Genomic DNA, 8,875 nt, shown 5'->3' with positions numbered 1-8,875 from the left:
CTCTTCAAATTTCAAGTCAATCAGATGAAAAATGAGGATTTTAGAAATACCACCTTAGTTGTTGACCTTGGGTCTATGTTGACCTTTTGATCGTTGTTGACATCAAAAATAATTGGTGGTTGAATTCAGTGACCTGATATGCAAATCCTGTTCAAATTTCTAGTCAATCGGATGAAAATTGAGGATTTTAAAATTCTCACCTAAGTTAGGTCACCTAAGTTCGGTGTTGCCCTTTGGCCTATGCTGACCATTTGACCTCAAACAATAGGCTTCTTGCTTATGATGAACTCTACCACATGGTGAAATTTCATGAAGATCAGTTTAAAGTTGTGACCTATAGGCAATAAACATACAGACAGCCAAACAAAGGACAGACAGACAGGTGAAAACATGACCTCCTTCCATCTTTGGTGGTGGAGGTAAGAAGAGTGAAGTTAGCCAACCATAACAAGCTTTCTGGAAAAAAAAACTGTCAACCAAATAAATAAAGGATGACCATCACAAAGCGTTGTCAGCTAACCGCCTTTTTCCCCATACGCCCTTCAGTTCAATACACTCAAGTTGCTTATCCACGGAACGTAACCCTCGTGTGTATATATATATATATATCGGATGAAAATATATATATATATATATATATATATATATATATATATAAATATATATATATATATATATATATATATATATATCGGATGAAAATATATATATATATATATATATATATATATATATATATAAATATATATAACTACATCCAGTCGCAGTGCTTTATTTTCAATGTTCACGTTCAATGGGTTCATCAGGTCATATGTGAGCGTTATTTCCTCATTTTCAATGGTTACTTTTGGTTCATGTTTCCACGAGTTTTCTGGAATTGGGATATTGAAATTTTTTGCACATGTTCCAACGGATTTCTCAACATACTTTGTTGTGTCTTTGTGTGTACAGCTGTTCTGACATGCGTTTTTAAAAAAAAAATTAACATCCTGATAGGAGGTGGCTCATACTTTGTTTCTACTTTGCAAAACCTAAATATGTGTGATATTTGTTTTGAATTCTCTAAATTAAATTCCCATTGGATTAGCGCTCGGATGTTGAAAGATTTGTATCAATCGCTCAAGCGGTCGTCGAGAAAACAAATTTAAAAGGTGAATCAAGGTGAAAAAGTGAGGCCGAAGGGGAAACGAAAGGTGAGGGTCTCAGACGACGTCGCCAACATGGTCAAGGATGGTTGTGGATGCCTGTTACAGCTCAACTTTGATACAAAACAGGTAAAAGTTAACATAGACAGGTATCTGGTTTACCATGTGCTCACTGTGTATTCTGCGTGAAGTCCTTCGCAAGCAAAACCAAACAAGCTCTCCATTCCCATTCGGCTGTTTTTGGAACAAAATTGGCCTCATCAGGACTTGCCATTCTTAAACTGCAAATTAATGACAAAGTAGAAATGGAAAATAAATTCCATTGGAAAACATTCTGGAACGTCTGCTTTGTTACTGGAATTTGCATTTGCTGAATGTTTTCTCTTGTTTTTTTTGGAGGTTTGGACTCGGGCGATGTCATTCGTGTTATAATTGGCTGCATTGACCTTTCTTGAGAAAGTGGGGAGAAGGGGGTGTGTTTTTTTGTTTTAGCAATTTCAGAAAGTATGTGGTTTAGGGGGGGGAGAGGGGGAGGGAGATCATTGTGCAGGTTCCCTCCACTCCCAGCCCCTACACCCAATTGTAGATCCATGTGTGCTGTTATAACAAAAAAACTAAATATAAAAAACCTTGGGAAACTTGTCACACCCAACGTTGTAACCAATGTCTTCGAAATACCTCCAGGCACACCTTTTGGCTTAAACAAACACCTGTCGAATTTAATAGAAAGACAGCATGGCAGAAATGCAAGACCAAGCCTTACATAGTTTATTACAAACAAAAAACTTTTTAAAAATCCATTACATCCTTCCCCCCCCCCAGAAATGAATACATTTCACACCAGTTATTAATGGAGTGCTGTGTCGTTATGCACAAGAAAGCACAATGCCACCTATTTTACTCGACTCACATACACAAAAGACAATTCCAAGCTGAATAATGAATCAGAAAACTAAAAGCAATTTGCTCACGTTACCAGTCGGTTTTCAAATTTAGCATCAACAAGACGCGTCGATGCTCTTTCCATCTGAAATTGTAATCTTAACCGTGAGGCTGCTTTGGCAGCAGAATCTGCCCTTTTTTTCCTTTCCCAAGATGGTAGTCGGAGAATGAAAACTTCAATGTTTCTTACAATCGGATGAATTTGTATCGACATTGTGTAAACCGCAGTCAGGCAACGAAGCGAGCAAAGGTGGCCATGTAAATGAGATTGACCTTGAGGGAATGAGCAAATTCCTTCAGCAGGTTCTACCTGTTTAAAGTAGGTGGTCACGCCATCCGGGCTTTGCCGAATGGACAACAAATGTACAATGTGCGTGATAAATTAAAACTTAACTTCAAGTTGTTACGTTTCTACGATAAATGTGACGTCACAAAGTAGTCAGCGGTTGATAACTTAAACTAAACATAAATACTCCTTCGTGTATGATAAAGTTTACCTTGATTTAAAAAGGAATTTCAAACACCGTACACCTGCCATAATTACAGCTGCCTTGATAATTGCCCACATGTGATTTCCCTGTCTTTGGAAGTGTACATAAAAAATAAATAAGTTAAAAAAAAAAAATGAGCCCGAGTTTGGTCTTTCAATGCGATCTCCAACGGCGAAATCAAAAGGGAAACAAGTTTTCGGTCCCACAAGCTGTGAAACGTAATAATCTGGTGGCCAAAGGAATTGCATTTATTGGCAGTTGTGTGTGTGTCGATGCTCGGTTAAACAAGGAGCTCCCAACACAAGAACACACCGTTCGGCCCGTCAAGTCTGCACAACCGCACCAACATCAAAATACTCGCATCCACACCAAATTACCCGACTACTTCTCGACTGGTTCTGCTGTCACTTCCAGGTTTGCAGGGAGACTGTTCAATGCATTTACTACTCCGACCGAGTGAAACACCCCTGCTTTACTACCATCCTGTGTCTGTCTGTCTCTCTGTCTCCTCTTAGTTACTCCCAAACTGTGGCTCCTGGTACTGTCAGTGTCCTCTCTGTTGAATAATTCAACCTCACTTATTTTAACACCTTTCATTATCTTAAACAACTCCATCATATCTCCTTGTAACCGACTCCTTTCTGGTGTATAAAGCCCTGTCTCCTTCAGCCGCTCCTCATAGCTGAGTCTTGCTCGGCCTGGAATCAATTGAGTAGCCCTGTGCTGAACCCTCTCTATGGCAGCTATGCCCTTCCTCAGATGTGGTGACCAAAACTGAACAAAATATTCCAGATGAGTTCTTACAAAAAATTTTTTTTTTATCTCCATTGCAAATTATTAATTTATTTATTTTTGGCCCAGGCTGTGGATTTGCGACAGAACAATCTGCAATCCCAACGGGTAAGTACCCATCTCCCCATGTAAAGATGTCCCGGTGGAAAACTATTTTTTTTAAAACCATCGTTCTTGTAAATGGACGTGGTTGGCCACCACCCAAAGATTTTCACAAAATATGTATTTTGGTGAATTGTGAAATGTGTTGGAATATTATCGAGGTATGGCCATGATTAAATAGGGAGAAAGAAGTGATCATTTTTTTTAAAAAACGATAACAGCAAAGGTACCCAAATATGGACATAAACCCAAACTTGGAGGATATTTTTCAAGATTTGGCATCGTCATTTCCCCACCCTTTGGTCAGGGTAAGTGGTTAAACCACTTGCACGATGCCACGTGTACAGGTGGAAATTGCATGCCGTCTCCCCACCCTTGCATGCATCAAGGGTGAAGGGGAAGGGAGGGTTATTTTGTGCTCATGATCTGACTCGAGGTAGCTTGAGCATGCAAACAAAATTAAAATTTGAGGGAAATTGCCAAGCATTGTTCCATTCCGCAAGGTTCAGACCTAAAGAGAATGCCCCAATTTTAGTACGATGAGAGATAGAACAAAAAATAAAAAAAGCCTTAAATGTCAAGTTAACGACCGGCACAACATGGCAATTCAGCAGCAAAACAAGTACAGCAAGTGTGGATGACATCACTTGTCAGGAGCCAATGACAGTGCACCTAGCTTTGCGCAGCCAATCAGCAGCACCTCACGACTTGTCCACATGAAGCATAGTCCACGTTTGCTTTGTCTGGGCATTCCACAAGACCTCACCTTAGATAACCTCCTGTGTGGTACCTTATCAAATGCCTTCTGAAAGTCTGAATACACCACATCCACTGCACTTGGTTCATAGAACTCCAATTGATGAAACAAGATCTCCGTTTGGTGATACGTGCTTACTACCTTATAATTGGTTTGAACTTGTGTTTGAATGGTTCCTCATCCGGTCCTTAATTAACGTCTCCAACAGCTTCCCCACAACTGAAGTCAAACTAACAGGCCTATAGTTCCAAATTCTTCTCTGGAACCTTTTTTTTTTTTTTTTTAAATCGGTGGTGATGTTACATTTGCTGCTCTCCAATCCTCCAGTACTTGTCCTGACTCCAATGAGATATCAAAGATGTCGACAAATCCCACGCTTATCTGCTCCGTCACCCCTTTCAACACTCAGGTGCATATTATCTGGCCTTGGAGCTTAATCATCCCTTAAGGTTTTCGAGATGGTTGCTTCACTTCCTCTGCACTTCGATCTCTTCCAAAAAGTCATTGAGATATATACTCTCAGCTATTGGCGGTTCCTCTGACTGTTATCGTGTAAATGTGGAAGCAAAAAAAATATATATAATTAATAATCCTGCCATCTCACCCTCATCGTCCAATTATTTTGCGCTATTCCTCATTGGATGCAAGCTCCTCTTAACCCTTCCCTCGTACACTTAAGGAATGCCTTATTGTTATGTTTAATATTTTTGGCAACGTCCTCATCGTATTCCATTTTGGCTTGCTGAGTTATTTTCTTAACTAGCCCCTGTTTTCCCCTATAATGGTGTGTCAGACTCTCATACAGCTATTTTGAACTTGAATGCCTTTGGTTTATCCTTAAGAACCGCTCATCTCCCTGTTCACCCACCCTCCTGTCTTTCTGCCTGTATCCTTACACTTCACCCGAGCTGTACCGATTCTACACCAAAGACAATTGTTCCTCGAAGGTTTCCCAATTCCCTGATGCAGATTGTTCACTTGTTGGCTTTTCCCAATTTGTCATACCCTCAAAGTTTGCCTTCCTCAAATCCAACATCTTTACCTTACTATCCCAAACTCAACAATAGAGATGCTTGATGATGGTCACGTGTCCACAGATCTTCTCCCATCTCTACCTCGACCTCTAACTCTTCCACTGTATTAGGATCATTGCTTTAAAAAGGTCAAACACTGCACTCCCCCCCCCCCCCTCTCCATGGCCTTTTGTACAAATAGACTTAAAAAGCAATCCTGGATTAGATCGAGGAAATCCTCCTCAGCTCTGCTCGTTCCTCATTCCTGGACCCAATGTTTATCTATTCCTGGCAAATCAAAATCCTCCATAATCCACAGGCCTTTCTGACTTCATGAACCCCTCTCCTCCTCCTCCTCCTCCTCCTCCTCCTCCTCCTCCTCCTCCCTCATACCAGGAGCTAAATTGACAGCTTCTTCGCACCCCTCGAGCCTGCAATTGGTCTGAAAACATTCACAACGACCACGAATGGAATGCCACAGTTTCCCAAACCCAAAACCCTGCTACCTGTATCACCACTTCATTCCCAGGTGAAAAATTCCCTACTCTGCTAATACATTCCCGCACAGGCACCAATTCTCGGGAGAATCCCAGAAAACAAATAAATAAATAAATAGAAATCACCTTACGTACCCAGGAGCCGTATCGAAGCATCAACTCCTTTCCATCAATCGCTTATTGTACCTTCAACTCCTCATATTAAAAACTTCCCTCACATAATTACCACCCACATGCACCACAAGCAATGTCCCTCCACCACGAGCCGACGGAACGACACCCAATATTCCGTTAATATCCTTCACCGCCACCCTACTGAAACACCACAATCTGATTTTTTTTTTCAATCCTTGGCACAAAATGGAGAGTCTACATGCCCAATAGCCTCATCGTGACAAAAAAAACCCATCTCTCTGGATAAAATGTAATAAAATACTCGGACACAATTAAAATGTACAACTTCAAGTTTTCAGATACACTACCTTCTTCAGCAGCCATCATTCCGCACAGTGTTCCACAAACTACTCATACATGAATACAGATTTATACATGTACAACTAATGTACAACATGTGTTTATTTAATCCGAATATTATTTGGTACTATGGCTCCACAATGGTTGGAGGTTGCATGGATTGACGTCACAAAACCTAAACTGATCATTCCACAACGATGTGTGAAAGCGTTGTACGAGACCTAACCCTAACCCGAACCCTAACCCTAACCCTAACCTTTCATCACAAAAACAGCTGTTTCTGCACAAATTTGGCAACGTTGTCTGATTCTCCATTGTGTGAGCCAATTATTGAAGCTACTTGAGATTAAATTAAAACTGAAAAGGGCAAACCGGTGTGCCAAGTGGACAACCTACGAACAATGGCCAAAGACGAATTTACATATCACATGTGCCGAGTTTTCTTTTTGTGCACAAAGTCTATGCTGGTGGAAGAGATAGTACATAGAACTGCAGAACAGAATTGCTAGAACAGCGGAGAGCAGGAAAACGCCGATGACGGCGCAGAGGGACACAACAGGGAGGACACTTGGAGGAAGAAGTGATGATGAGGACGAGGCGGACATGGGGGGTGAAGTACCGGATACAAGATCAAATATGGCAAGAAGGGGGCTGAAAGAAGAGGAATGGAAAATCTAGGACGAAAGAGCATGAAAATAAATGTGAAGGTGGGTCAAAGGGAGAAATATACCTGCTGGAAAGGAAGGAGAGGGTCCGTGAGGAGAGAACACAACGATTAGAGATCGTTTATGACCTGTGGAGGTGTACAGCCTCCTCTTCAGGTTCCTCGGGGTCGGGGATGCAGGGAAACGATCGAGATCAACGAAATTGAGAACAGGAAGTCACTGGTTAAAGAAAGGAGAGAAAATGGAAGATAAAGGAATTTGGGATGAGGGTGGAAGAAACTGGAAGGAGAGGCGAGGGATTATAAGGAAGCAGAACATATGGGCATTAACATTTTCACTTTTTTTGCTTTAGCTGTTAATAATATGGAGACAGCCCTTCAACAAAAAGCAAAATGTGATAAATTTTGCCCAACATCTGTCCCGCAAGGATGGCGCACGGTTTGCACACTCACTTTTGAACTGCCGTCCTATCAGGCCAGATGTGTAGCAAAATTGTCATCACATTTCGCTTTTCAAAGTGTCATTGTCAAAGTGGGGATGATGGACGTTAGGCTGGGTGTCGAGTCTGCTCGCATTAGATGGTAGATAGTAAAGATCTCACTGTGTCTTCTGACAAAAAGTAAACTGCAGGGGGGCACTGCATCACACCCTTCATAAAGATGCTATTTGCTGGTTGAACTTGTAATTGACTTCTGGCCCAATAGGGATACTCTGGGCTGGAGCCCTTGCCTCACATATTGTTCAGCTTGACGTCGTGGAAACCAAGGCCTTCAAGATTATTGGAATGTCCCGCGATGAAGCCGAGTCTCTGGGCCTATCAATTTCCCACTGCACACAGGTCGATGGTCTCTGTCTTCCGCCTCCTTTCCAGTCTTGCACCCTCTGCTTTCCGGGTTTTGTTGCCCTCAGGTTTGTGCAGTGATCCCAAAATCCAGCATCACTGTTCACCTCCAATCGCTAGTTCCTCTTTTTACTCACCTGTGGAATCAACTTCCACATTCTCTTCAATCCACCTGGAATTTGGTTCTGTATCCATCTTGTCCTCCCCGACTCATCATTCTTCCCCACATCCCTTACCCTTGCAAGTCTCCCTCTATTTTATCCCAAAACCCCGTTGTTCGTGAGTTTTCTCCTCGTCTTTCTACTGTTCCTTTTGTTCTGTTACATCCTGATGCATTCTATGTTCTAACCGCTCCATGAGCCTCGACTTTGTATACAAAAAACAATTATTGAAATATGATTAGTCCCCAATACCTAATAAACAGCTTGAGATAAACAGATCTATTAGTCAATTTTCTACATTGCTCGAACATTTATAAACCTCCAATTTAGTTTCTTTAAGTGATAAAAAAAAAAAACCCCAAAACAATAAATAAGAGTTGGACTCATTCCGCGGGAGATCAATGTCTGATGGGTCATTGTAACAGACAGACCAATACTGATGTTTTGGACTACTGGTAGTCCAGGAAAATCAAATTGTTGAAGAGGTTCCAGCTTCATTGGAATTTCGGTTTCTGCAGGCAGGAAAAACAAACAAACATTGGCTCACACAAATTGCACCAACGAAAAAAAAAAAAAAGGGCAACAACATTTTTTTTCACCCTAAACTAGTGTACATCACAAACACCAATCATTTCAGGGTGTAGAGGACATTAATTAATTATTTCGTACGCAGCCCGTGTTGCTGACCAGTAATCTGGTACTCATTTTGCTGACCTCGGAAGGATGACAGGCTGAGTCAACCCACCTGGTGTTGTTCAACACCATGACAGGGGCTTAAACTCAAGACCCTGACATTATAAGCCAGCCATCTTAACCGTTAAGCCAACACGAGACCTTGTTTTTGCTCGGCCGAGGCCGTTCATTCCTGCTACGTGAAACATCCTGTACTTTAGGGTCACCCTGCACTAACTAGAATTTGCTATGCTAATGGAGGAAGACTGCAACCCACCCATGTCTGCAGAAATTGGATTTTTTGGGAACACCTGCCACATTTC

At 41.5% G+C, this 8,875-nt stretch overlaps 1 protein-coding gene across 8 annotated transcripts in view; it reads right to left on the bottom strand.

Moving 5' to 3' along the window:
* Window positions 1-1,881: 1,881 nt before the first annotated feature.
* Window positions 1,882-8,875, bottom strand: part of LOC147019320 (lipoprotein lipase-like) — a 157,304-nt gene continuing 150,310 nt past the window's right edge. For all 8 annotated transcript variants that reach the window (XM_085899717.1, XM_085899716.1, XM_085899715.1 and 5 more), the window contains one exon: window positions 1,882-8,392. The gene's annotated coding sequence lies outside the window, so the exon portion shown is untranslated. The remainder of the gene's footprint in view (window positions 8,393-8,875) is intronic.

This window comes from Eptatretus burgeri, chromosome 10 (genome assembly GCF_056783735.1).
Source record: "Eptatretus burgeri isolate ZD-2024b chromosome 10, Ebu_testis_v1, whole genome shotgun sequence".
In the NCBI taxonomy this organism is placed as follows: Eukaryota; Metazoa; Chordata; class Myxini; order Myxiniformes; family Myxinidae; genus Eptatretus; species Eptatretus burgeri.
The sequence above is the reverse complement of the archived record's forward strand: the minus strand, read 5'-3'. Positions and strand labels throughout refer to the sequence as shown.